Source organism: Balaenoptera musculus, chromosome 6, assembly GCF_009873245.2.
Source record: "Balaenoptera musculus isolate JJ_BM4_2016_0621 chromosome 6, mBalMus1.pri.v3, whole genome shotgun sequence".
Taxonomy (NCBI): domain Eukaryota; kingdom Metazoa; phylum Chordata; class Mammalia; order Artiodactyla; family Balaenopteridae; genus Balaenoptera; species Balaenoptera musculus.
Genome location: NC_045790.1, coordinates 74,300,103 through 74,327,370, shown reverse-complemented (window position 1 = coordinate 74,327,370; position 27,268 = coordinate 74,300,103). Strand labels below are relative to the sequence as shown.

The following is a 27,268-nucleotide window of genomic DNA, read 5'->3' as shown; positions in this document are numbered from 1 at the left end:
GGCCGTTGGCGCCAGCCTCATCGCCCTCCGCGCCGCGGGGCTGCGGTTCAAGCCGGTTGGCGGCCCCGTGGGGGCGGGGCTCGTGACGTCAGTGCGCTCGCCGTGCGTCAGCACGCAGCCCCGCCTCCCATGGAGACCCGGCCTGAGGAGCAGAGGCGGGAGCTTCGAGAGTAGGGCGGTGCGAAAAGTAGGTGGTTTGGAGAATTGGGGGTTTCCAAAAAGCGTTTGCTGACTGATCCAAATAAAAGTGAGATATGAGTGTATCAATGCATTTTAAAAGTAGTTAAACTCCCGATAAGTGTCTGTGCTCGCCCCTCCCAGGAGAGAGCGTGCACTCCGTGAGGGACACTTGAAAGGCTGAGTGAACGTCTGCCTGTGGTCCGTTACCTCTTTCATGGGTGTTCTTAATTTCTGTAGTTTCTGCTGACTTGACAAGGTGGTTGGCAAATGGTGACGTGTTCCATGCATTCAGGACATGATCGTGGTTACTAATAATCACTTTGTTTTGTACTGATAATGATGGCTAACTCTGGTAACTAGTACTTTCTCCTAGGCATTATTTTAAGCACTGTTTCAGTATGAAATCATTCAGTTTTCCTAACAACTCCACAGAGAATTTACTACTGAATATCCACTTTACAAAAGAGAAACTGAGGCGTAGGAAGTGAAGTAACTAAGTAAGAGGAAGAACTCAATTGGTGTTAATAAATTAACCCTGCAAGGAGGCCGTTAGCCTGCGGTGGTTCTAGTGATGCGGCTGCCTACGTAAACCAACCAAAATCTAAGCCTGTCAACGCCTCAGGGTGACGAACACCGCTGAGGACAACCAGTCACAAACCACCAACTAGGCTATAAAGCTATAGCAAGTCAGTAATTTCCTTGCTTTGCTTCTGCCCTTTTAAAATAAAAATCTCTGCAGCTCCTGTGGCTGGGGTGCTCCTCACCACTTCCGCTTTGGTGGTGCCTGAATTGAATCTATTTTTGCTCAAGTAAAGTCTTAAAATTTTAAATATGCCTCAGTTTGTCTTTTAACATTGGCCGTAGAAGTTGGATTTGTATCCAGTTTCTAGAACAGTGGTCGTCCTCTGGTCAGGCCTTAGGCGTTACGTGCACAACGTTCCTCTTCTACCACCACCTTCTGGATACCTCCACCCACTACCAGCTCTCGCGCATCAGATCCCCTAGATGTGGTCAGCAATGGCTTTTACGTGCAGCGTGCTCACCTTATAACATCGCAGACACTCCTCCGTCCACCAGCCAGCTTGTGAAGTAAACCATTACCATTCCTGTTGAAGAGCCTGGTGTGACCACTTTCCCAAACACAGCCACTCCCCAGCTGACCCTGCGTAACCACTCTTCTGAACTTGGCCTCCATCACTGCCATGGATGTCTTTAGATTTATGCTACATTTTTAGGTATTCTTAAACAGCATATAGTATTCTACTATGTTTTCTCTTGTTACTTGCTTTATTTAGTGTTATCTTTGCTCGGTTCATCCATGCTGACACATAAAGATCTGTCTGGTTCATGTACTTTCCTCGCTATGTAAGATTCCCATGTAGGGAAATACCACAATTTATAAGTGTATTTTCCTGTTGATGGACATTTAAGTTGTTTCCAATTTTCAGTATGATTTCTTTTTTAAAAAAATTTTATACAATCTTTAAAGGTTACATTACAGTTATTACAAAATATTGGCTGTATTCCCTGTGTTGTACAATACATCCTTGAGCCTATCTTACACCCAGTAGTTTATATCTCTCACTTCCCCACCCCTGTATTGCCCCCTCCTCCCCCTCCGCACTGGCAACCATTAGTTTGTTCTCTATACCTGTGAGTCTCCCTCTTTTTTGTTATATTCACTAGTTTGTTGTATTTTTTAGATTCCATATATAGGTGATATCATACAGTATTTGTTTTTGTTTGACTTATTTCACTTAGCATAATGCCCTCCAAGTCCATCTATGTTGCTGCAAATGGCAAAATTTCGTTCTTTTTTATGGCTGAGTAATATGCCGTTGGTTACATGTACCACATCTTCTTTATCCATTCATCTCTTGATGGACACTTAGGTTGCTTCTGTATCTTGGCAATTGTAAATGATGCTGCTACGAACACTGGGGTACATGTATCTTTTCAAATTAGTGTTTTTGCTTTTTTTGGATATATACCCAAGAGTGGAGTTGCAGGGTCATATGGTAGTTCTATTTTTATTTTTTTGAGAACCCTCCATACTGTTTTCCACAGTGGCTGCACCAATTTACATTCCTACCAACAGTGTACGAGGGTTCCCTTTTCTCTACATCCTTGCCAACATTTGTTGTTTGTGCTCTTTTTGATGATAGCCATTCTGACAGGAGTGAGGTGATACCCCAGTGTAGTTTTGATTTACATTTACCTGATGATTAGCAATGTTGAGCATCTTTTCATGTGCATGTTGGCCATCTGCATTTCCTCTTTGGAAAAATGTCGATTCAGTTCTTCTGCCCATTTTCTAATCGGGTTGTTAGTTTTTTTGATGTTGAGTTTTATGAGCTGTTTATATATGTTGGATATTAATCCCTTATTGGTCATATCCATTGCAAATATTTTCTCCCATTCAGTAGGTAGTCTTTTCATTTTGTTGATCGTTTCCTTTCCTTGCAAAAGCTTTTAAGTTTAATTAGGTCCCATTTGTTTATTTTTGCTTTTATTTCCTTAACTTTAGGAGATGGATCCAAAAAAATATTGCTGCCTCCCCACAGCACCTCTGGGATCCTCTGACAAGCCACATCCATGCCTGACCCAAGACAAGCTGCCTTGGCTTCCCTGCAGGTACCTGCCCTGGGAGGGACATGGCTACTGGGCAGTAAAAGACACGGACTCTCCTCCTTCAGGGCTCTGGTGAGTGTAAGTTTGACTAGAATACAGTGTATCATTTTACCTCTGATTCCCTGTAGTTGACTGCTGGTCCATCACAACAACATTATACCCAGACTGCCAAGCCATTTTACCTTCCCATGGAACCTCAGTGCAGATGCTTTCTGCTCATCTCTAACACTCATCTTCTCTGGACCTGCTTTCAGAGCAATGCGTTTGTTAGATCCAGTCACAGAGCTATGTCAACAACATAGGCTGTCTTATTTTAACTGACATGTGGTGCCCATTTCTTTTTTCTACTCCCTTACTTATGGCTGTTAACAATGGCTCTTTCTCCACTCTTTTCGTGTCCCACTAGACTGTGTTGTGTGTCCTTGCTCTCTCACCTGAAGAGGATACCTCTTATTTCACCAGGAAAGTGAGGGTTCAGACACACTCTTCCTCGCCTTCTTTCTGCTAACTCTGGCTGCCTTCCAATCCATGTTCCATGACGCAGCCACCACCACCTCCTCTTCAAGTCCTTCTGTGACTTTCCCTTGCTCTTAGGATAAAGACAGACCTCCTCACAGTGGTCTAAAATGTGGAGTCACAGGCTGGCTGCCAGTTGAGAACTGTTGCCGTTCTGTAAGATAAGGTGCTTGCTTCAGAATGTAAATCATATGTCCACTAGATATACTGTTTAGTTTAACAGGCAAGACTTGTGTTGACTTGCATTCTAGAGCAAGCTTCTCATCTTGTTGTGCACTGGCACTCTGGGTGCAGTAGTCTGCAGGGCAGGGCATCCCCTGGGCATGATGGAGCATGATCTCTGCAGCCTCGTCTTGCACCTCCTTCCTTTCATTCTCAATCATCCAGCCCACAGTGGCCTCCTTTCAGGCCTGCATACTTATAATGGCACATTGCCCATGCTACCCCTCTGCATGAAACGTCCTTCTGTTTAGTTTGCAACTGATTAATTCCTCCTCATCCTTCTCATCTCTTCTCATGTGTCACTTTGTCAAGAGAGTATCCCCTTAGCTACTCAACTCATCAGATCCCCCTACCATACCTCACATAACATCAGGTACCTCTCGCTTATAGCCTTCATCACATTTCACATCCAGTTTTAGATAGGTGTTTACCGTATGGTCCGAGAGGAATAAATCATGTCTGTTTTGCTTACTCTTGCATCCCCAGCAACTAGCACAGTTACTGATAACCTTTGTTAAATGGATAAATGAATGTATCCAATCAATGACCAAGCCCTGACAGTTTTTCTTTATAGGGTCTCTCATACTCCTCCCTTCCATCAGTGTAGCCATTACTCCAGTTCTACCATTTATTATTTTATACCTGGATTACGATGATTGCTTCGGAGAATAGCATGTCTTCCTATCTTCCTCCCTACAACCTCTATTACACCTCCTAAGGTTCTTGGATTATGCCATTGCCCTGTTCCAAACCGTCCATGACACCCATTGCCAACACAATACAGCCAAACTCTTACGATTGACATTCAAGACCCTCCATAATTTGGCTTTAATTTCACTTTCTAGACTTTTAAAAAAATAACTGGATCTAATTGTCTCTGCATCTTTGCTCCCTTTCATATCTACCTATTACATTAATTTTTTTTTTCTAGTCAATCTATTTTACACCTCCTTCTCTGGGAAAACTTCACTGAGAATCCAAGCAAGATATGGATCCCTTCTCTCCCCTGAACTTGTAAACAGTTTAACAAGACATATGTGGAACTGCCATAAGGCATCTACATCTTATCTCCCTCTCTGATATCTAACCTCCCTGAGAACAGGGGTACATCTCTGTGTTCTGTGCAGTTCTCAGCACAGTATTATACACATAGTAAATATTTGGTAAATGAACAAATAAGTGAATGAGTCACCATGAGAAGGGTATCTCTCATTCTTTCTCTCTTTTTCCACTTTCAAGTTTCTTTAGTTAGTTTCCTTAGACAAAGGTTTCTTCGTAGCTACACAGTGTCCAAGCTCACAGAGTGTTGCAAATAGCTGCTAAGAGCATCCCTCCACCACTTTAGAATAGCTTGCTCTCCCTCTCAAGTGGAGAGAGCAGGATTCAATATTTATTAAGTGCCTTTGTCCACTTGGCATTTAGAAGCACCAGGGGCATCAGTGTTCTATACTCAGTGAAATGCGTATTTTGTTTGTAATTTTCCTTTGTGAATAACAGCTATCTACAAAGATGTTTCGTTACAATTTTCCATCCTTTTAGATTCATAAAAAGCATTTTAACTATGTAGAAGCAGAAAATGAATAGAAAGAACTTTGCATTACATTTAATAAAAGTTTAGGGAGATCTTTGTGGTACATTAGTGAACTGATTTGGGGAAACTTTAACCATGTAAATTGTGTTGGAGAGGCACCAAGAGTTCAAGAATTCTCAAAATTTGAGTACACAATTGCCTTACATGTAGGCATGGTGGCAGCCATCTACATAACAATGATTTGGAGGATGTTGTATTAGTCAGCTCTTGCTGTGATAATGCTTTGGAACAAATGGCCCCAAAACTCAGTTACATAAACAAGAATTTATTTTTCTTGGGCCTATGGGCTAGCTGCAGTGACTCTCTTTTAGACCTCTAGATGGCTGCTTTTGCTCCATGTTTTGGGTCAGTTTGAGGTCTGTCCCACACATCTTACTCTGGAGCCCAACTGTGAGGAGGCCACAGCTCCCAGGCCCTGTCTTCTTACAAAGTTCACTGAAACATAAGAGGTGAGCCCAACCGTACAAGCCCATTTAAGACCTCTGTTGCTCATTTAAGGCCATCATGTCTGCTCACACTTCATTGGCCAAAACATGTCACAGATCTAAGTTGTATTTAGAATATGTGTATTTGTTTAAAGTTGGGTGCTCTCACAGCATTTTGGACAGTGTTACCTTAGCATTTTCACTGGCATTTGCAAACATGATAAACGTCATGTGAACTTTTTCACCTTTGAGAACTTTTTGAAATTGTGGGGCAATTTCTATGGGAAAAGAGGAAGGTACACTTTAGAACTCAACTATAGTTATGGCATTGTTGGGGGAAGAATTAATGATGATAAGGTCAATACAAATGAAAGATTTGGGATTCACATATTCATCATTAACATCAGCATTCTACAGAACATTCCTGGAGAATTGTGATGCTAGCTTTATGTGATTTCTATCATAAATCATTATAATTTGACAAAGCCACTTCAGTAAAACATACATCATACAGTACATCACATTTTAGTTTTTCCTACCACTCCACAACTTATCATCAATACTGTACCATAACACAGACACAGAAACAGAAACTGGGTGAATTCATTGTTAGCAAACGGGCTTCACAAGAAATACTAGTGGAAGTTCTTCAAATGATAGCAGGCAGTAACTCAAGCCATAAAAACAAAACAAAGAATGCTGCCTAGAGCAGTTGTGTAGGGAATTATAAAAGATAATGTAATTTCAAATTTCTTCTCCTTTCTTCTCTTAACTAATTTAAAAAGTAAGTGCATAAACAATAAGATTATATTTGGATTGTTCTGTATATAACATAAAGAAATGTCATATATTTGATGATATGGCACAAAGAAGGCAGTGAGAACAAAGCTGTATTAGAATAAAAATGACACTAGATCATAACCTGAATCCGCAGGAAGAAAGGAAGAGAACCAGAAATGGTAAATAAATAGATTAACCCAACAAACTCTATAAATATTTATTTGCTCTACTTTCTTCTCTAAGCTCCTTTAAAAGATAAGCTTGTGTGAAGTAATAATTATAATAATATGTTGTTAAGTATGTAACATATATAAATGTAATAAAAACAAAAAAGAGGGGAAGTAATACAGCTCTATAAAAGTACAGTTTCTGTTTCTCACTGGAATGAAGTTAGTATAAATCTGAAGAGATTCTGAGAGGATGTATTACATAAGCCCTAGAGCAGCCATTACTCAAAAAATGTGGTTAAAAATCATTAAAGGAATTAAATGTTACAGTAGAAAATATCCACTTAATATAAAAGGAAAATGGAGGAACAACAACAATAACAAAAAAACAAAAACATGTGACATGTAGAAAACAAAAGGTAAAATGATTGATAGACATAAATAAATCCTACCATATAATAATAAAAACTAAATGTAAATGAATTAAACAATACAATCAAAAGAAGGCAGATATTGTCAAACTGGATTTAAAAAAATGTTTTCTATAGGAGACACTCCTTGGATTCAAAGGTCTAATGTGTACAAAGTAAAAGGATGAAAAAATATACATCATGCAAATAGCAACCATAAGAATGCTGAAGTAGCTATACTAATACCAGAAAAAATAGACTTTAAAACAAAAAAAAAGTTACTAGATATGAAAAGGGACATTTTATGATTAAAAAAAAGGGAAGATACAAAAATTATTAACATATGTGCCCTGAATAAGATAAAACCAAAATACATGAAGAAGAAAATACCAAAATACATGAAGAATTGAAGGAAGAAACAGATAATTCCACAACATTAGGCAGAGGCTTCAGTACTCCACGGTCAATAATGGATAGAACAATTAGGCAGAAGATCAACAAGGATATAGAAGACTTGGACAACACTATGAATTAACAAGACCTAATAAATGTCTATAGAACACTCAACTGAACAGTAAAATACACATCCTTCTCAACTACATGTGAAACCTTTTCCAGCATAGATGACCTGCTAGGCTATAGAGTTACCCTATGACCCAGCAGTTCCACTACTAAATATATACTTAAGAGAAATAAAAGCTTATTATCTGCACAAAAGCTTGTACATGAATGTTCATAGAAGCATATTTATAAAAACGAAAGGTGGAAATAATTCAAATCTCAATCTGTTAAATGAATAAACAAAATGTGGAATATCCGTACAATAGAATAGCATTCAGCTATAAAAAGAAATGAAATATTGATCCATGTTACAACATGGATGAACCATGAAAGCATTATGTAAAGTAAAAGCAGCCACTCACAAAAGACCACATATTGTATGGTCCCATTTATATGAAATGCCCAGAATAGCAAATCTGTAGAGACAGAAAGTAGATTAGTGGTTGCCTAGGGCTGAGAGGGTTGAGGAGAATGAAAAAACATTGTTAATGTGTAATTGGTTTTTTTGTGGGGGGACAAAAATCTAAAATTGGATTGTTGTGATTTTTACACAAGTCTTTTAGTGGTTACACTAAGAACCACTGAATTGTATACATTAAAGGGTTGAAATTATGGTATGTAAATTACATCCCAATAAAGCTGTTAAAATTATGATAATTTTATATTTATAAATTTGAAAATTCATCCAAAATTATAAATTCTTTAAAAATGCAACCTAACAAGACTAACCCAAGAAAGAAAAAATATCTAAAAAATCTGTATCTACTCAAAAAGTTGTTTGTATAGTTAAGTACCTTTACAGAAAATGATTTCCAGGGATAAATGGCTTTCCAAGTAAATTCTTCCAAATATTTAGGGAAGAAATAGCGGTAATCCTACATAAAAATCTTCCAGGAAACAAAAGAATATATTGCTCAGAATTTTTATAAGCCCAACATAAGCTTCAGATCAAAACTAAAAAAGAATATTACAAGAATAGAATCACAGGCCAGTTTCTCTTTTGAACATGCATGCAAAATGTGTAAACAAAAGAACAAACTGTATCCATGGAATGTAAAACAATAATATATCACAATCAAATTGGCTTTATTCTAGTAATGTAAGGTTGGTTTAATGTTCAAACATGAAACTGATCCCAGGAATGAATTAGAATGGGAAAAAAAGTCATTTAAAAAAGAAGTCTTGGGAATTCCCTGGTGGTCCAGTGGTTAGGACTTGGCACTTTCACTGCTGGGGGCCTGGGGTTCAATCCCCGGTCAGGGAACTAAGATCCTGCAAGCCATGAGGCAGGGCCCAAAAAATAAAAGAAAAAAAGAAGTCTTAACCAGGAGAAGCACAAGATTGAATAAACATAACAGATAATACCTTATGAAAAGTAGGTGGAATATTCTAAAATTAAAAAAAAAAAAGAAATTGTTAAAGATTCAAGAGGATGTGACAAATATTGTACATAAGCAAAAAATAAAATAAAATAAAATATACAAATGATGGGAGCCCCTAAAGAAGAAAATCAAAGCAAGGAAACAGAACAAATACCAACAAAATGATTCAAGAAACTTTTCTAAACTAATAATAACAGTAATAATAGAAACTGCATATTGAAAGAGTATATCACATGCCTGAGACTATTAAGCCTGAACAACCAACACCAAAGTGTATTCTAGAGAAATTTTTAGACTTAAAAAAAGAAGTGAGCTTGGAATTTTAATCCTAACAAAACTTTCACTTATAATTGGAGACAGGCCACCTGTTATCAACATACAAGAACTCAACTTATCTTTTTTTTTTTTTCACACTATGTCATAATATTGACATTCAGTCCAGTAATCCTCCACTGTAACAGCTCCTTTACTTTGCAGTGAAAATTGATTTCTATATTCTTTGCCTCTGAGTCCTTGTGGGATGTTTTTTTTTAATTCAAACAGAAAGTCACAAAAATTATAATCATCCTCATCAGTTCACTCAGTCCCGTGTAATTAATTAGTTTTTTTCATCTTGATCTTTTGTTAGCACTTTTATGAGTTCATCAGTTTTTCATTAGTGTTCTGAAAATGCTTATTCATTCAGTTCAGCAGTACAGTTACCAGAAACCTGTGCCTGTCAGAGTCTTTTCTATGAATTCCTTGAAGATGAAACCCTTTTATAGGAGCATATTTGCAAAAGCATCACAGTACACCCAGAACTGTCTGTAACTGACAAAAGACTTAAAAATGACCACGGTTAAAGATTTGATGAAAGTTCATAATAGTGCAATTGACAAGGAAATTTAGTTTTTTCTGAGATATACATTTTTAATTAATAACTAGAATTATGACTTATAACGTTATACCAGAACATATAAGATTTTTAGAAATTTCACATAATGTCTGAAACATTTATATTAACATACTTCCATACAGATAACCCAATGAAAGTTTAGTATTAGTTGTTTTGTTTGTTTGTTTTTTTATACTGCAGGTTCTTATTAGGCATCAATTTTATACAAATCAGTGTATACATGTCAATCCCAATCGCCCAATTCAGCACACCACCATCCCCACCCCACCGCAGTTTTCCCCCCTTGGTGTCCATATGTCTGTTCTCTACATCTGTGTCTCAACTTCTGCCCTGCAAACTGGCTCATCTGTACCATTTTTCTAGGTTCCACATACATGCGTTAATATACGATATTTGTTTTTCTCTTTCTGACTTACTCCACTCTGTATGACAGTCTCTAGATCCATCCACGTCTCAACAAATGACTCAATTTTGTTCCTTTTTATGGCTGAGTAATATTCCATTGTATATATGTACCACAACTTCTTTATCCATTCGTCTGTCGATGGGCAATTAGGTTGCTTCCATGTCCTGGCTATTGTAAATAGTGCTGCAATGAACATTGGGGTGCATGTGTCTTTTTGAATTATGGTTTTCTCTGGGTATACGCCCAGTAGTGGAATTGCTGGATCATATGGTAAATCTATTTTTAAAGAACTCAACTTATCTTAATTACATAAACCCTGAAAGAATCTATCAAAGAATAAGCATCATACAACCAAAATGACTAGAGGCAATCAGTGTAAGAACCGATGGTGAGAAGTAAGAATATAGTTGTTATAGAATTAGAACTAAATGAAGGTTAAAACGGAGAGAGTATAGTATATAATGGCAATATGCTCTGGCAATGGAGATGTCGGTCCTTTAAATGAAAGAGAAAGATTGAACAAATGCCAAATGAAGTTAAAACTGTTTTCAATAAACGTATTGTTTACCAAACATAATATTAGAATTTCTGTCCTGAGTCTGTTTTGTAATATGGAGTAGAACAAATGAACAATTATGAAATAGTCTAATTATAACACCCCTTGTGAACTTGAGAACTAGGGTTCTCAGGGTGGGAAGAAAAGGAATACAGAAGTAATATAGAAGAGGTTAACTAAAAACTCTGCAGTGCTGAATTTGAATTAGAATTATCTGTACTAATAAGGTATTTTAATGATATATATTTATACATATATTTAAATTATACATGTAGATAGTTAGGCCTATGTCTATAGATACATATTAACTGTATATCTGTACTATATAATTATATATGAGTATGTATGTGTATATGTGCACATGTACACACACAAAAGTACATACATACACATTCTATCTCTGTTCATTGACTACGCCTAGAAATAATGACCAACAAAATAGCAAAAATCATCCATAGGGTCCAGATTGTGGTCTAGAAAGCTGATTTCAAGTCTGGATCATTTGTGTGAGATGAACTTGGAAAATCTTGTGATACCAAATAACATGAAAATTATCAAAGACTACTAGGGTTATTTCAAAAGGACTTAGCCAAAGGTAAAGAGGTTCTCAGTGGACAATGGAGCAATTTGAGCACCAATAAGGATAATAATTACAATGAATTGAAACTCAACAACTGTGTTTAAATCCATGGGTTTCTATGGATATAAAAAAAAGCCAACTTGTGAGTATAATTGGGAGAAAACTCATTATAATGAAAACTGATTTTTAAAAAGGCAGTGATGTAGTGAGGTGGGGGAAGAAACAAGCCTTTATCCTACCTTTCCACTATGAACTGTACCACTATGTAACCAAATTGTAGATGAGGGGATGGATCTCTTCATAGACGTATTCCAGCCAGTAAATGAAAAAGAAATGATCAACTTAGAATATCATAATTTTGCAATCTGTGATGAGTTAACAGATCTAGACACTAAGTATCAGTGGCTGCTAACATCATAAAAGGAGAATAGCTAGATGTTGCCTGCTTCCTGATGAAATAATACACCACAGACTATAGTCTTCCCAAAAGGATTGATCAGTTTCCCATTTTGCAGGAAATAGGGCAGAGGAACATGTTGAGCTGCACCATGGACATGTACTCAGCAAAACCCATATTGTGGGAAACTCTACATGTCAACTCAACATGTGGGAAACTCTACATGTCAGCAGGTAAATTGAGGCGCAATAAAAGGATGGAAAAGCAACCTGTAGATTAAAAGAGAAAAAGTCATTATTTAAAACTGGGCAAAACTAAACGATGCTGTCTAGGGAGGTAAACTTGGGTGATACATTTATAAAGAAATTTAAGGAAGAGCCAATTATAAAAGTCAGGAAAATAATTACTTTGGGGAAGAAAGGAATTATAATTGGATCAGGACAGATGGAGGGGCTTTAGGCAAAGTTCTATTTCTTCATCTGGGTGTCAATTAAAATGGTATTTGCCTTATAATATTAAGCTATAAATTTGTCTTATGTGGTTTCCTGAATCTTTTTATTTTATAATAAAAGTGTTTTTAAAAAATCAAACACCTAGGAATAAATATAATGAAAAGTTTACAAAAATTCTACACAGAAAACTGAGAAACTTTATTGAGAGAAATTAAATCATATTTAAATAAATGAACAGATATATCATAGTCATTGATTGCAAGGCTCAGCATTGTAAATCAATAATCTCCACACTTTTTACAGATTTAATGCAGTAGGAAAATCAATAATCTCCGCACTTTTTACAAATTCAGTGCAATAAGAAGTAGAATCCCTTGTGTGTGTGTGTGTGTGTGTTTGTGTGTGTAAACTGACAAGCTAAGTCTAAAATTTACGTGGAGATTCTTAGGACCAAGAAATAGTAAGATGAAAAACAAGAACAAAGCTGTAGGACTTACACTGTCAGAAAACAAGACTCATTAAAGCTATGATAACTAAAACAATGTGGTGTTGACACAGTAGAAATAGAGCAATGGAACAGAAAGGTTTGGACTGTGACTAATATATATGGTCACTTCGTTTATGACAAAGGTGAAAGTACAATGGATAAAGGATTTTTTTTTCAATAAATGGTGATGTGTCAGTCTTCATAGAGAAACAATTAATTTTGACCCTTATGTCAACTCATATACAAAAATCAATCCCAGATGGATTGTCAATCTAAATAATCAACAAAATAATCACTGAAGAGTAAAAAGACAAACCAAAGAATGACAGTTCTTTTCAATATCTATTTCTGACAAGACCTTGATTCCAGTTTGTATCAGAACCCAATAAGAAAAAGACAACTTGACAGAAAAATGGACAATGCTTGAACAGGCATGTCAAAAAGAAGAATATCCAAAATAACCAAAAGACCTGAGAAGGTGCTCATCCTAATGAGGGAAATGAAAGTTAAGTAATTAAATTAAAACAAACATTAATTAATCAGGGAAATGCAAATTAAAACCATAATGTAACACCACTATATGCCCATCGATATGGCTAAGATGAAAAAGAGAGCTGATGAGGATGTGCAGCAACTGGAACTCCATGCACTTCCGGTGGAGCAGTAAATTAATATCAGCACTTTACAAACTGCTGGCAGTACTGTGGAAAGCTAAACAGATGCATAGCCTGTGACCTGGCAATTGCACTCCTAGTGTATCCTTAGCAGATGTGTGTACATATGTGTCCTAAAAGACACGCAGAAGACTGTTCAAAGAAGCACTATTCATATAGCCCCAAACTAGAAATAACCCAAATGTCTTCCAAGAGGAGAATAAATAAATTGTGGTAATTTCAATACAATAGAATACGATGAAAGTGAATGAACTCTTGCTATATACAAAAATATGGCTGAATCTCATAAATTTAATGTCGACTGAAAAAAGCCAGATACAAAGGAGTACATATCATACATTGCTTCATGACAAATTACCACAAAATTTAGCAGCTTAAAGCAACACACATTTATGGTCTCAGTTTCTGTAGGTCAGGAATCCAGGTGTGGCTAAGCTGGGTGCCTCAGCCTCAAGGCTGTAATTGAAGTGTCAGCTGGGGCTGTGGTCTCATTTGAAAACTCAGCTGAAGGAGGATCTGCTTCCAAGTGTACTTATGTGGTTCTGGACAGGATTCACTCCTAATAAGCTCTGGACTGAGGGCTTCAGCTCCTCACTGGCTGTGGGGTGGTGACCTCCTTTAGTTCCTTGCCACACACGTCTCTCCCTAGGTCAGCTTGTAACAGAGCAGCTGTCTCCCATCAGAGGGAGCAAGTGAGAGAACAAGGTAGGGCTTTCGTCAGCTAATCTTGGAAGTGCCATCCCATCACTTTTGCCACATTCTATTTAGAAGCAAGTCTCTAGTTGCAGAGGGGAGCATAGCAAGGACATTAATACCAGGGCGTAGAGGTCATAGGGACTCATTCAGAAGCTGCCTACTACATGATGTGATTCCATTTTTGTTTTGAAGAGCTGAAACAGGTGAAATAAATCCATGGTGATAGTAAGCAGGATTGTGGTGAATACTGACAGGGCTCTGGGTTGCTGATAACGTTTAAAGTTTTGAGTGTGAAGATCTGGTCCCACAGATGTACTTTATAAAAATTCATTGGTGCTTCTGATTTGTGCACGTTTTCTGTGTATGTTACATTTCTATTAAAAATTTTACTTTAAAATAAAGAGTTAATATTCTCCCCTAGAGGCCCATCCTGCTGATAAGCAACTTTCATTGCCTCTGGTCATCATCTCCCCGCCTCTCCTCAGCCAGGCAGTAAAATGCAAACCCAGTTTATACTTTGCCGCTTAAAAGCTGACAGTTTAGCATAAGTGTAGGCAGCATTATGTTTGGGAAAAATATGGGTTGAGGAGTCAGACTAGGATTCAGATCCAGGTTTTACCACCCATTGGTTGTGCAACATTGGTCTTCATTTTCCTCATCTGTACTATAAGTATGCATCAGAGGATTGAATGGCAAACTAATAACTGGAAATCATACAGTATATACCTGTTGTAAAATGACTTGAAGTTCCTCCCAAAGACTTGTAATGGTTTCTAATTGGAACATCTGTTCAACTTCCTCACGTTAATGTGGCCTTCATGCTCAATGTGGTCTGACTCTCATACCTTTGTGCATCCTCACCCAGAATATTCCTGAAACCTTCTCTTAGGTTTAACTTCAGGCAGATTGCTCTACTTATCCGTACATATCTTCATCCTAAAAAGTAACCCTCTCTCAGTTGGCCTCAGAGAATACACCCTTGCAAAGATGTGTCACCCATGTAAAGAAGGTATTTGCTTTATTTTCTCCTCAGCTATTTTCTTTTAGGAATCAGTGCTTAATCAATAGGAAATTGGTTAAATGAATTATGCTACATTCCTTTTATGGAATGGTATGTGGCCAATAAAACATGCAGCGAATTTGCATATGTTGACGTAACAAGGTATCCACGGTATATTGTAAAGTGAAATAGGCAAGATACAGGATAGTTAGACAAGCACTATGCTGACTGGAATGTAAGATACTGAAAACAGAGACAAGGCCTATCTGATTTATCTGCAGCATCAGCGTCTAGTGGACTCATAGTGGACATTCATACATATTTGTGGACTGAATGTAAGAGCACAGAAAATAACCTGGAAGGATAAACATCACATTGTTATCAGAATTACCCTCTCTGAAGGAGCAGCATTGGAGTGCATTTTTGTTCACTACCATTTCTGATGTTTCAAGTAGTCTTATTAGAGTGTGTTTATGTTTTGTGCTTTCTGGCACCTAAGGGGCTTGGCACCCCCCAAGAGCCAGCACCTGTGTCTCTTTGTTGCTAGGGTGCCTTCAGGCTACCAGAAGCAGCTTTGCTGGTGACCTGGAGAGCAGAAATGCTGGTTATTTGTGTCCCTCTCCCTGTGCCCCCAGCTTTTAACAAATAACTGACAAGAGGAGTATAAAGATTCCTGCAGCTTAGCTCTTGATTGGGCAACTCAAAGGTATATTTTTTGATTCTGTGTGGCTCCCCTGAAATTCAGCCTAAATGACTTTGTTGACCTTAAGGGTCTTTACTTGAAATTGTACTTTCTTCCTGGCCTCCTTCCAGTTCAGGTCCCCCTGGATTGTCCTAGAACAGTTCCCCCTCTCAGCGTCTGCTTCTGGGGACCCAATCTAAGTCACTTGTGTAATTCAAAACAATAAAAACAATCGATGCCTATTGGAGGATGAGGTGGATAACTTCTCACCTCAAACTTTTCACCCTCCATGGCTGTAAATTGATCAGAAGAAATGTCCAGGCACAACCCCGTAACTTATGGGGCCTAGGAAAAAATGAACATGTGGGGTCCCTTGTTTGAAAAGCAGGAAAAAAGTGGTGTTAGCAGGTTAAAATAGAAAACCTCCTCTTTTCCAAAGTGTCTCTCCCTCAGCTTGTCAGGTTGTTTTTTATTTGCTATAGACTGTTCTAAGTAAAGAAAAATTTTAAATTTGCATTAATAGCATGAATTTTACCATCTATCTTTATATTGTACAATGTGAGTTTTAACTGCAACTATAAGAGCTTTTTGCTTGTATGCAAAATTACCAAAATTACACAATTTATACTTGGTAGATTGTACATGCATATGTATTTTTTTTCTTACACATACTGTGGAAATGCCACACAAAACTAACTCAACTGTTTCACCTTCATTTCTCAACACATGTGATTTCTACCATGATTTCTACCTTCAGCTTAGTGTTGTGTAAGGAAAGAGTGAAAGCGAAAGGAACGGTTGCCCGGTCTTTCCCTTCCCTTCTGTGTCATCATTTTCAGTGTAACCAATTGGCTAATACAGAGAAGTAAAAGAGTGAGAAAGGGTATGGTAGGTTCCTTGGTCATTCATGTTTCTTAGAACAGTAGGCACTTTCAGGCAATCCCTGTACCTCACCCCACCCTCTGCTTTGCTTGGATCCCTGAGCTCAAAGCCTATTGAGTTCCACTTCTCCAGAGATTAATTACCAACCCTCCAGGCAGGGAGCAGGGTGGGGATGCCATAGAAGAAGGAAGCTCTTTGGCTCTTCAGTGATGCGTGGAAACCAAGGATGGGGATCTAATTACCCAGATCTATAACCAATCCCTTGTTTTCAGCCCCATGCTTCCCTCACTCTCCCTTATTTCTTATTTGGTGTCTCCAAGGCCCATCTCCTGGTGCTTTGTGGGAAATATTTAAAAACAATATTTTTTTGGAAATAATTGCAAACTAACAAAAAAGTTACAAGAATTCATGTATTTTTAACATGTTATCTCATTTAGTCTGTCTCTCTCTATATTAATCTCCTTCCTGAATATTCTACAGTAAGTTGCATATATCATTGTCCCTTTCCCTGAGTCCTTCAGAACATATTTCCAAGAGACTTCTTTACATACCCACATTAAATGTATCAACTTCAGGAAATCTAACATTAATAGATTTTACTCAATCTACTGCCTGTATTTCACGTCTGTCAATTTACTCAGTAATGTTCTTTATAGCATTGTCTTTTCTCAAGTCCTGGATCCAGCAAATGTCACACAGGTATATAAATATCATGTCTCTGTGGTCTCTCAAGATTTAAAATCCCCAGCCTTTCTTTGTCTTTCAGGATATTGACATATTTAAGGAATACAGCTGATGGACCATTTGCATAGCCCTTTCTTCTCATATGGATATTTTATTTTTTGAGCTTATCTACGTTTAATCTCTGCAGGACATTTGAGGAATGAAGTCCTGGGACCTTTTGGGTTTGTTAGGGCCACAGTCAGTCTGTAAATGCCAACACCAGAGATGCTAGCATGTGTAAGGGACTTCGCTAAGAGTCATCTTACGGTGAAGGGAGAATAGAGAAGGCAAGTCTTGAAGCATAAGTTCTTTGGAGGATGGAAACTGTAAAGAAGCTGATTTTGTGGGAGAAAACTGGCAAAGAAAAGCGCTTTCAACTCTTTTAAGTCTTCTTCATGTGGAGGGGAAAGGTGTGAGTGTCCTAAGCATGGCTGATTTGTTAAACTTAGGAGGAGAATTGAGGAAATCAAAGTGAGGAAATGATATGGTGCTTGATTGCAACAGTGTAAGATCTTAATGATGCTGTAAACATCACAACCCCTCCCCAGCCCCAGCCCCAGGGAGATGAGGGGAAGCCAGTTGATACAGAGATATCGGGGAGGCAGCTCTGAGCCTTGTTCATGCACTGCCCCCACAAAGAGGTGCTCATCGGTGACCTGCTTCCCCTCCGTCTCAATCCCAATGAGGCCTGAGCAGCTGAGTGAGTGACACAAGTGGGTGAGATGTGTGCAGGAACCTCAGCTGTCTCCTGCTGGGCACTGTAGCCCAGGTGAGGTGAGGGGTTAGTGTCCTTTCTCTCGCTTCCTCCAGCGGGAGGATGCCAGAGAGTGAAGAGGGCAGAAGAAAGTCTTGGCAGAGCTGGGAGGGGAAGGAGGACATTCCAGGGTTGGGCAAGAGATCTTTACATATCGCCAAGTGGCACTCAGTCACTCTCCAGCTCCAGATGAGAGCTGGATTCAAAGCCATGGACATGCGTTTTGCTTTCTGGTCTGGCCCAGCTCACTTGACTGCCCACCCTGTATAACCATGCAATAGCTGCACTGAAGCAGCTCAGGGACAAGAACATTTTGTTGAAAACTACCACTGTTTTTGTCTTCCAGCAAGCTAGCTAGTGTCCAGGGGACACAGATCTGGTGGGTCTTAGATGAAGGTATGTGCTGTGGCAGGGATGTGCTCCAGCTATGCTGGGAGGGCCAGGGCAAAGCCCAGAGGAGGATCTGTTGTGCCTGGAGAGTTAACCTGTCTGGGGACCCGTCTGAACTCAACCTTGAGGTTTTCTGCTGGCTGGGCGTTTTCTCAGACTGGAGGCCCTCCATGGTACCTGCGTTGGTGACGTCACGTAGGACAAAGGGAGCACCTATCTATTAGTGATGGGAGTGTCCATGGTACAGCCACACAGAACCTGGGGGAAAATGAAGCAGAGAGTGAGGGAAAGCTTGGTGGGTGTTTGAGTCAGAAAGGATGAAAAGATGGAAGAAGGAAGAAGCAGGTGGACGGAATGGGAATGTTCCCTTCCTGCTTATTCCTGGGTCTCATCCTGCCTTCTCCTGCCCTCAACCCCCAGCCCCAAAGCCTGATTCAGGCCACAAGGCATTGTGCCTGATTCGGAGCTGACCGGGTCATTGTGCAGCCCTTGGGTGCCATCCTGGCAGGGGTGTGAATGACTTTGTATGTGAACACAAGGCAATATTGGCATGCATGCATGTTGTCAGGCAAGGCATTTCCCTGTCTTGGGAAAGTGATACTGGTGCCTTTTTCCAGCCATGTAGGATGACAACTTGTTAGATACTGTTCTTGATGCAAACTGTTCGCTCATCACAGTTAGGTTGCCACCTTGTGGTCTTCATGAGCCTGGAGGAGCCGAAATAGGTGTCCTGCAGTACCCTCTTAGCTGATGTGGGCCCTGCCCTTTGTGCTGAGGGTTCGGGGGTCCTGGCCTCACCTTGGATCCCCACTCAGCCTGAAGTCAGAGAGTCCAGAGGCACCCAGTGCTTCCTCGCCCTCATCGCCATCTGTGTTATCTGGACATAGCCTGGAAGGGCTGAGTGGAGCAGCACCTCTCAAAGACTTCAGAGAGGGTGAGGCCACAAAGGACAAGGCTAGGGAGGCATGGGGGCTGCCTGTGAATGTGTGATAAGAGAAGCCACTGGCATCACCTTTCACTCCAACGCTGTCCTTTACTCCCAGGGGATGGAGAAGTTAGGGGCAGTGTGACTCCCCCAGCTCCCCCAGGCCACTCCCCTGCCCTAGCTTCTGTATTGTGGTCCTAGAAAAGCAACCTTTGGTTCCTATTGAGTAGGGCAGGCTTAGAGAGCAAGCAAAGCCTTGAGCCTGATAAGATGATTTTCTGATTTTGATTATCTGTTGAACAGTCCTGTATGTCTATCACTGTGTGTGAGTTTTCCAACTCTCCAAAGTGCAGAGATTCTCAGTGACCCACTAGATAGAAAAGGCAGGACTAGACACTTGGGGGATGAGCCTCCCATACCAGTGATCTCTTTCACATACTTAGGGATCAAGGACTTCTCACCAAAGGAGAGTTTGTGGCTGGAAAGAGCTCAGAGACTGACCTTTTTTTACATGGAAAGTCATTTCTGGATCCTGTATCTTTGGGTATCTCTATACACACCCAGGTGATGGAACAGTCAGACAGGATTTCTGTACTAAGAGGGCTAGTATGAGACAGTCCCAAATGGAGAGAGGGGATTTGTCTAGGAGAGATGCCCCAGTTTTGCTCTGTTTTAGCACGTTTTCCTCCTCTTCCCCAACTCCTATCCATATGGCAACACATAAAAGCAGTAAAGCTGAGTGGCTGAATAATGGCAGGAAGATGAGGGCACTGGTACTAGGGAACATTTTCAAGTGCTTTGTTTCCACTTCCAGGGCTCACAGGTGGTTCAACCCAGGGGCCATCATCCATTTGCTCAGAGTTGTACAGAGAGCACAAAGAGTTCTTCCTTAGCAGGTGTCACTGACATTCAACACAAGGGGAATGGGACTCCCTGGACTTACACACCACCAAGTCTCTGTGGTAGGACAACCCTCTGTAATGAAAATGCAGCCTTGGGATCTGGCTGTGGGTTTCTTTGGGGTTCAACCATCCTTCTCTTAGGACACAGTGGAAGCAGGTTGACTAGATATGTAGGCATTACCTGCTTCAGCCTGGCTTAAATAGAGATGTAGCCAAGAATTTAAAGTGTTTCATTACTGCCTTTGCTAGTGAGGAACTCCCACCCTCTGCAGTTCTAACCAGTGGCATTGAAGTATAGCTCTGACACTAGCTGTGGGATCTGAGCCAAATTACTTCAACTCTCCAAGCTTTAGTCAAAACCGGCATAATGATACTCATCTCCTTTATGTAAGTTTGCAGTTCAATATCTGGCCCATTTTAAGTGTTCCATAAGAAATAGGTGACCGGGGACTTCCCTGGTGGTCCAGTGGTAAAGAATCCGCCTTACAATGCAGGGGACGCGGGTTCAATCCCTGGTCAGGGAACTAAGATCCCACATGCCGTGGAGCAACTAAGCCCGCGTGCCACAACTACTGAGCTCGCACGCCTCAACTAGAGCCTGCGTGCTGCAAACTACAGAGCCCATGCACTCTGGAGCCTATGGGCCACAGCTATAAAGAGAAAACCCACATGCCACTAGAGAGAACCCCACGCACCACAATGAAGAGCCTGCATGCTTCAACGAAGATCCCCCGTGTGCCACAACTAAGACCCGATGCAGCCAAAAATAAAAAATAAATAAGTAATAAAATAAATCTTAAAAAAAAAGAAATAGGTGACTGTTTTGACTGACAGTTAAAAAATTCTTTTCTGTGTAAAATAATCTCGTTGATGGAGGTTATACAAATTTGTAAAGCATATCCATACTTAGTAACCAACTGTAAGACTATACTACAGTTGGAATCACGATTCTTCAGCATCAAATAAGGGACAGTAAATATTTATTACAGCAACATAATCTTTGTTGCTACAGCTCACAAGGACATGTTTATTAAAATTGGTGGCACTAAGCCAAGACTGACTATTTTAGTTGCAAGAAAAAGGAAAGTCCATATCAAATACTTGGGAAATTCTAACTAGTTTCTCTTCTCTGATGGCAAGATTTGTTCCCTATACTAGAAACACACATGGCATGAGACATTGTGAATATTGTGGGGGTGAGTTTGAAGACTCCAGGATTAGCTAGATTTGGGGGAAGCCCTTAGTTGATCCCGGAATCTCAAGTGGGAGCCAAGCTTAATGCTTCCAAGTCATGCTCTTTTTATACATGAGAGTCTATGTATTAATTGCCGGTAATTTTTATGCAGCCTTTTGCATACATCAGAAACTTGGACATTTTATGAGTTGTAAAATAAAATGTGAATTTCATCCATATAGCTTTCGGCAGAAAGAAGTTTCTTTCAACAAAGTGTGTTTAGTTTTGCTTGTTTTATTCTCATACATACCAGTGCTTACTAAAGGGAATCCATTCTTATTTATATTACTATCTTTTTTTTTTAAAGATCCTTTCCACTTACTTTTCACAAAGCTAGGCTCTACTGGTAAATGCCTTTTTCTCCCTGCATTCCGTGGAAAGCATACAGACCCTAAATGCTAAGTGGAAAGCAACCAAAACCCAAACTTGCAACTCAGTGCACTTGAAAATGTGTAGCTGGAGTCAATTCTTTGTCTGGAGCCTTGATTCTGTTGCTAGGTGGCAATGTTCCCTCACCAAAAGGATGGTTATTAGAGCCTACAGGTCCCTTTCTGAAACAGAAAGGAAAATACTGCCTTACTGTCTCTTCATTAGCAACTTTTCAACCAGACTTCCTGGTTTCAGCCCACAAAGAGGCATCAGCACTGTCTGAAACTGCCAGGCTGGAATGATCAAAACAAAAATTTCTTCCTGCTAGCCACTGTACATTGCAAAAGTGGGCAGTCTGTGGTATAAAGCGCCTGGTTGCTTCCAGTAAATATAAAAATCCACTCTAGGCAGGGACAAGAGTTATCCCAGGCCCTAGTAAACCAGTGATATAATCTTGTTTGTCCAGTGATTGGTGGTATAGTATTCAGTTCACAAAAGAGCTCTAGCATTGAGGTCACAGAACATCTGTATGTGGTGTGCCTATGAATTACTGAAGGTTCTTTTTAAAAAGGGAGTTTATTTCACTTCATTATCAGACAGGGTTGCCAGATTCAGTAAATACAAATATGGGACGAACAGTTAAATTTGAATTTCAGATGAACAATTATTTTTTTTAAGTTAGGTTTATTGAGATATAATTTACACACAATAAAATTCACCCTTGTAGGTAATAAACAGATCTATAAATGTTTACACATGTAAACATCATGTAACTACTACCACACTCAAGATATAGAATGTTTTCATCAGCCCAGAATTACTCCATGCCCCTTTTCAGTCAGTCCCTCACTCACCCTCTACCCCTGACAAGCACTGGTCAGATTTGTCATTAAACGCTTACCTCTTCTACAGTGTCATATAAGTAGAATTATATAATATCAATATATAGCCTTTTGTGACTGGCTTCTTTCATTTAACATAATACTTTTCAGATTCATCAATGTGGTTGTAGGTAACAGCAGTTGATTTTTTTTTAAGTATAAGTATAACCCATGGAATAATTGAGACTTACTTATAATAAAAAAGTATCTGTTGTTTGTCTGAAAATTTCTAAATCAGTGGGCCTGGAGTAGAACTTGGAACCTGCATTTTAACAAAAACCCATGGTGTTTCCCATGCAGGTGATTCTAAGATCACATCTTCAAACACCAAGGGTATGAAGCAGTAAGGTTGTAAGTCTCCTTGAGAATCTGCTTAACTCATTAAGTCTTTTACCAGAAAAACAATGATAGAAACTCAGTACTTTCACACAATTTCAGGAGGTTGTAGGATTGACCAAAGTTCATAAACTCCATAAACCCCAGGTTAAGAACTGTAGTGTTGTCATGTGTTTGACTGAAAAGCTCAAGTCTTCCACAAAAGTGAGGAAAGCAAGTTATTTCAGATTCTCCCACTCCCTCTGCTCATCATATTTCCCCACACTTTTCACAGCAAGGGGATTTTTTTTTTTTGTCTTTCTATAAGATATGAAGCCTTGCAACTCTCTATTCCTATTTAAATGTTTATTTATTAAATCAAAAGTGGATTAATCATTTACATATCATAAAAGCCATACATAGGTATCACAGAAAGCTAAAACTGCAAAGAAACTTAAAAATGAAAAAGAGGAATGGGTAGTCGTACCACCCAAAAAGGGAGAGAGATAATCATTTTATTTATTTATTTATTTATTTCATAGCTGGGATAATAAAGGCATGATGCCTGGGTCCTACTCCACATATTCAGATTTACTTGGTAAGGGTGTGTTCTGGACTCAACATTTTTCTTACTTTCTTTTTTTTTAATTGAAGTATAGTGAATTTACAATATTATATTAGTTTCAGGTATATAGCATAGTGATTCAATATTATTACACATTATTCTCTATTTAAAGTTATTACCAAAAAATGGCTGTATTTCCCTGTGCTGTACAATATGTCCTTGTTGCTTATTTATTTTATACATAGTAGTTTGTATCTCTTAATCCCCTACGCCTACCTTGTCCCTCCCCTCTCCCTCTTTCCACTGGTAACCACTAGTTTGTTCTCTATGTCTGTGAGTCTGTTTCTGTTTTGTTATATTCATTCATTTATTTTAACTTTTAGATTCCACATATAAGTGATAACATACAGTATTTGTCTTTCTCTGTCTGACTTATTTTACTAAGCATAATACCCTGTAGGTCCATCTGTGTTATTGCAAATATTAGAAGTTCATCCTTTTTTTAATGACTAAACAATATTCCATTATATATATACATTCATCTTCTTTATCCATCCGCCTGTTGACAGATACTTAGGTTGCTTCCATATCTTGACAATTGTAAATAATGCTGCTGTGAACTTTGGGGTACATGTCTCTTTTCGAATTAGTGTTTTCATCTTCTTTATATACATACCCAGGAGTGGAATTGCTGGATCATATGGTAGTTCTATTTTTAGTTTTTTGAGGAACCTCTATACAGTTTTTGAAGGACTCAGCATTTTTCAAAGGCTCCACAGGTGATAGTAACATGCAGCTGAGTTTGAGAGCCACTGCTCCATGCACTTGCCATTGACTTGTTCTCTGTGCTCTTTCTATATTCTTGGTTAATTGGGCCTTGCAGAATGGGTTGTAGAACGTGTTGGGAATCAATTGGAATCATACCTGTACATCAACACAAAAGGAAAAATCTTCTAATGACTCGTTCATGCTGGAGGTATGTCTACAATTGGCCATTCCTGATGAAGAATAGGGGAGCCCTGCTTGAAGAAATAAGATTAGGTCAGAATGGGAGAAAATTATAGCCAGAAATGATTAAATTTCACCATAAACCCCGGGAGTTGCCTGAATTCTGTGATTAGTGAGAGCTAATCAGAGCTGAGGAAGAAAAGGAGTCGTTAATGGCAACACTCCAAGAGGAAGACCTAATAATAGAGTTAAGATTTGAGCACCAAGGCAGACCCAAGTCTCTGGAAGTGATACAGGCATGCCCAGTGACTCGACATCCTATCTCCAACAAGCAAATATGTCATGGACGGGGGTATCCTCACAGGGGAATCCTCACTGCTCCCCCAATCCCAAACTTTCCCAAGGTTGGCATTGAAGACTCCAGTTTGCTTTGCATGTGGTGATATTTCTCATAAGTGAAGTCACCATGGAAGTCCAGCCACCCAACCCTCTAGCATTCACTAGTCCAAGTTGCACGAGTTTTAAAATTCGGTGGCAACCTTTAGGCTGGTACTGAACATTAAGAAATGGGTTGAAAGAGTCTTGAGACTTATCTTATGAGCGGTCTCAAGGAACATATTATGGTTGGTTGTACCAACAGAACTCCAGATTCACAACAACTTGCCTCCATCCTTAGATTCAGAGACCCTGGAGGGAGGAACTGAAATGGTCTGGGGCCTTCTCAGTACTTCCTCTCAAGGGGTCACGCATCAGAAACAGACATGTTAGCCGTCTTACTGACGGTGGAAGAAATGTGTCAGGGGACTCAGGGTGGAGATTCTCATGTGCACATCACATTACAGTTGTTGCAGATATCTTGTAATATAATTTACTGTAAAATTATGGTAGTTATTAGACCAGCTGTTAGATATTGTTTTTTATTAATAAAGCAGCAGTATATTACCATAAACGTTATTTTAGTGCTTTGACAACTGTATTTCAATATTATTGATATTCTTTGTTATCCTATATGTTTTATTTTATGTACTTGCAAACATGAACAGGGCTTAATTTTATATCAGTTTGATTCATGATGTTGTCACTTCCGTTTTTTAGTTTAGAGGTGTTTTAGGAACTGGGAGGAGAAAACTAGCAGGGGGAAACAGGGAAATTTTATGTTGTTATAGCCTACGTTCTTTTACTCTACACATTGTTTCTTTGGTTCCAAGGATTTTTTTTTTATCTGATAGTCTGACTTACATATGCTTATTTGCTTTCTATAAGAACCCCTTTGAATTACCTTTCCCAGCAAATAATTATTTGCTTCCCAATGGGAGGCTAGGATGACTCCTTCAGGATCTACTGCAGAATCAATGATAAGGTACATTAATGAGTCTCAGAATCACTCCTAGGAGACTATTTTCCTTTCCGTGCTCTATCCTGTTGATGTGGCCTCTCCTTTTCACAGCACTGGGAATTGTAATTCAGGTACAATATGCTTATTCTCTGTGTCTCCAGATCACAGGTGGAGATGTGGCTTTTAGAAACATCTCATATTCTAAGTTCCAAAATCAATAATAGGATAAGCTTAGAAGTGGTTTATATACCACCCCCCCCATTGATATCTTAGGAATAAATGTCAAGGATAGAAATGGAAATTATCTATTCAAGGAGGCCTAATCACAAACATTTTCAAGGCTATTTTTATTGGGGAATGTGCTGCAGCACTGCTCCTGAGCTCTTTTCTCAGAAGGACACAAGCCAGAATGGCATCTCAGAAGTTTATTGTATCAGACATAACAGTAAAGGAAACTTACATTGGTACTAGTGAAAGTTAATGTTCAAAACAAATAATGAAATGTGTTTGTTTATGTGCTTGTTAATACCTCCCTATATAATGAAGAAAATTGTATTTTCATCATATGCTTTTGTGAGTCCTATGTAACTTCCTCCCATTTGTCCTGGTATGACATGAAGTCAGCCCTTATCATATTTATATCTTTGATGAAATACCTAGAGACAAAAGGAAGGATGCAGGGGCAAATTAGTATATAATGCCATGTAGTTAAATATGTTCTTTACCTCACTATTCCCTTCATTTTTTCTTGGGTCTAGAACCTGAGAGGAAGCTACAAAGATACCCTCTCTGCTGTTGACATTACCTGCTAGAAGAGAATTGAGGATGACAGCATGGCTAAAGTGTGGCATTTCTTGTAGAGAATGCTTTCCCTCCTGAGCAGGGATCGAACCCAGGCCCCCCGCATTGGGAGCACAGAGCCTTAACCGCTGGACCACCAGGGAAGTCCCTTGTTTTAAAATTATAGCTCTCCTATATATATATATATATTTGCACCCTCCTTTATAGACATTATATACTATTTATTTTCATTGTAATGATGCATTAAGTTTATAGATGCTTAAATGTAAACAGCACAAATTTTAATAGAGAAGGATGATGGTGAGGGGGTGTTTCCCATAATCTGTCTTCTTTTTTTAATAAAAAGAGCACAAAAGAGTTTCATTCTAAAAAATTTATTAAAGTAACTATTTGCACAGGATTCTGTTTGAGTAGATTAACTCCTCTTGCACTTTGACAGATAATAATGTTGTGAAGAAACATAAACACAACTGTATATGACAGCGCATATCTCTGTGAAAGGCAGTATGCTGTGTCCTGCAGGGTCTTCAGGGACAGTCTCTGCCTTCATGAC

General features: G+C 39.1%; 1 long non-coding RNA gene across 1 annotated transcript; it reads left to right on the top strand.

Moving 5' to 3' along the window:
• Positions 1 to 111: 111 nt before the first annotated feature.
• LOC118896562 lies at positions 112 to 26,776 on the top strand. Its single transcript, XR_005020209.1, has 3 exons — positions 112 to 187; positions 2,708 to 2,883; positions 26,673 to 26,776. It is a non-coding gene; the product is annotated as an uncharacterized LOC118896562 (long non-coding RNA).
• Positions 26,777 to 27,268: the final 492 nt, after the last annotated feature.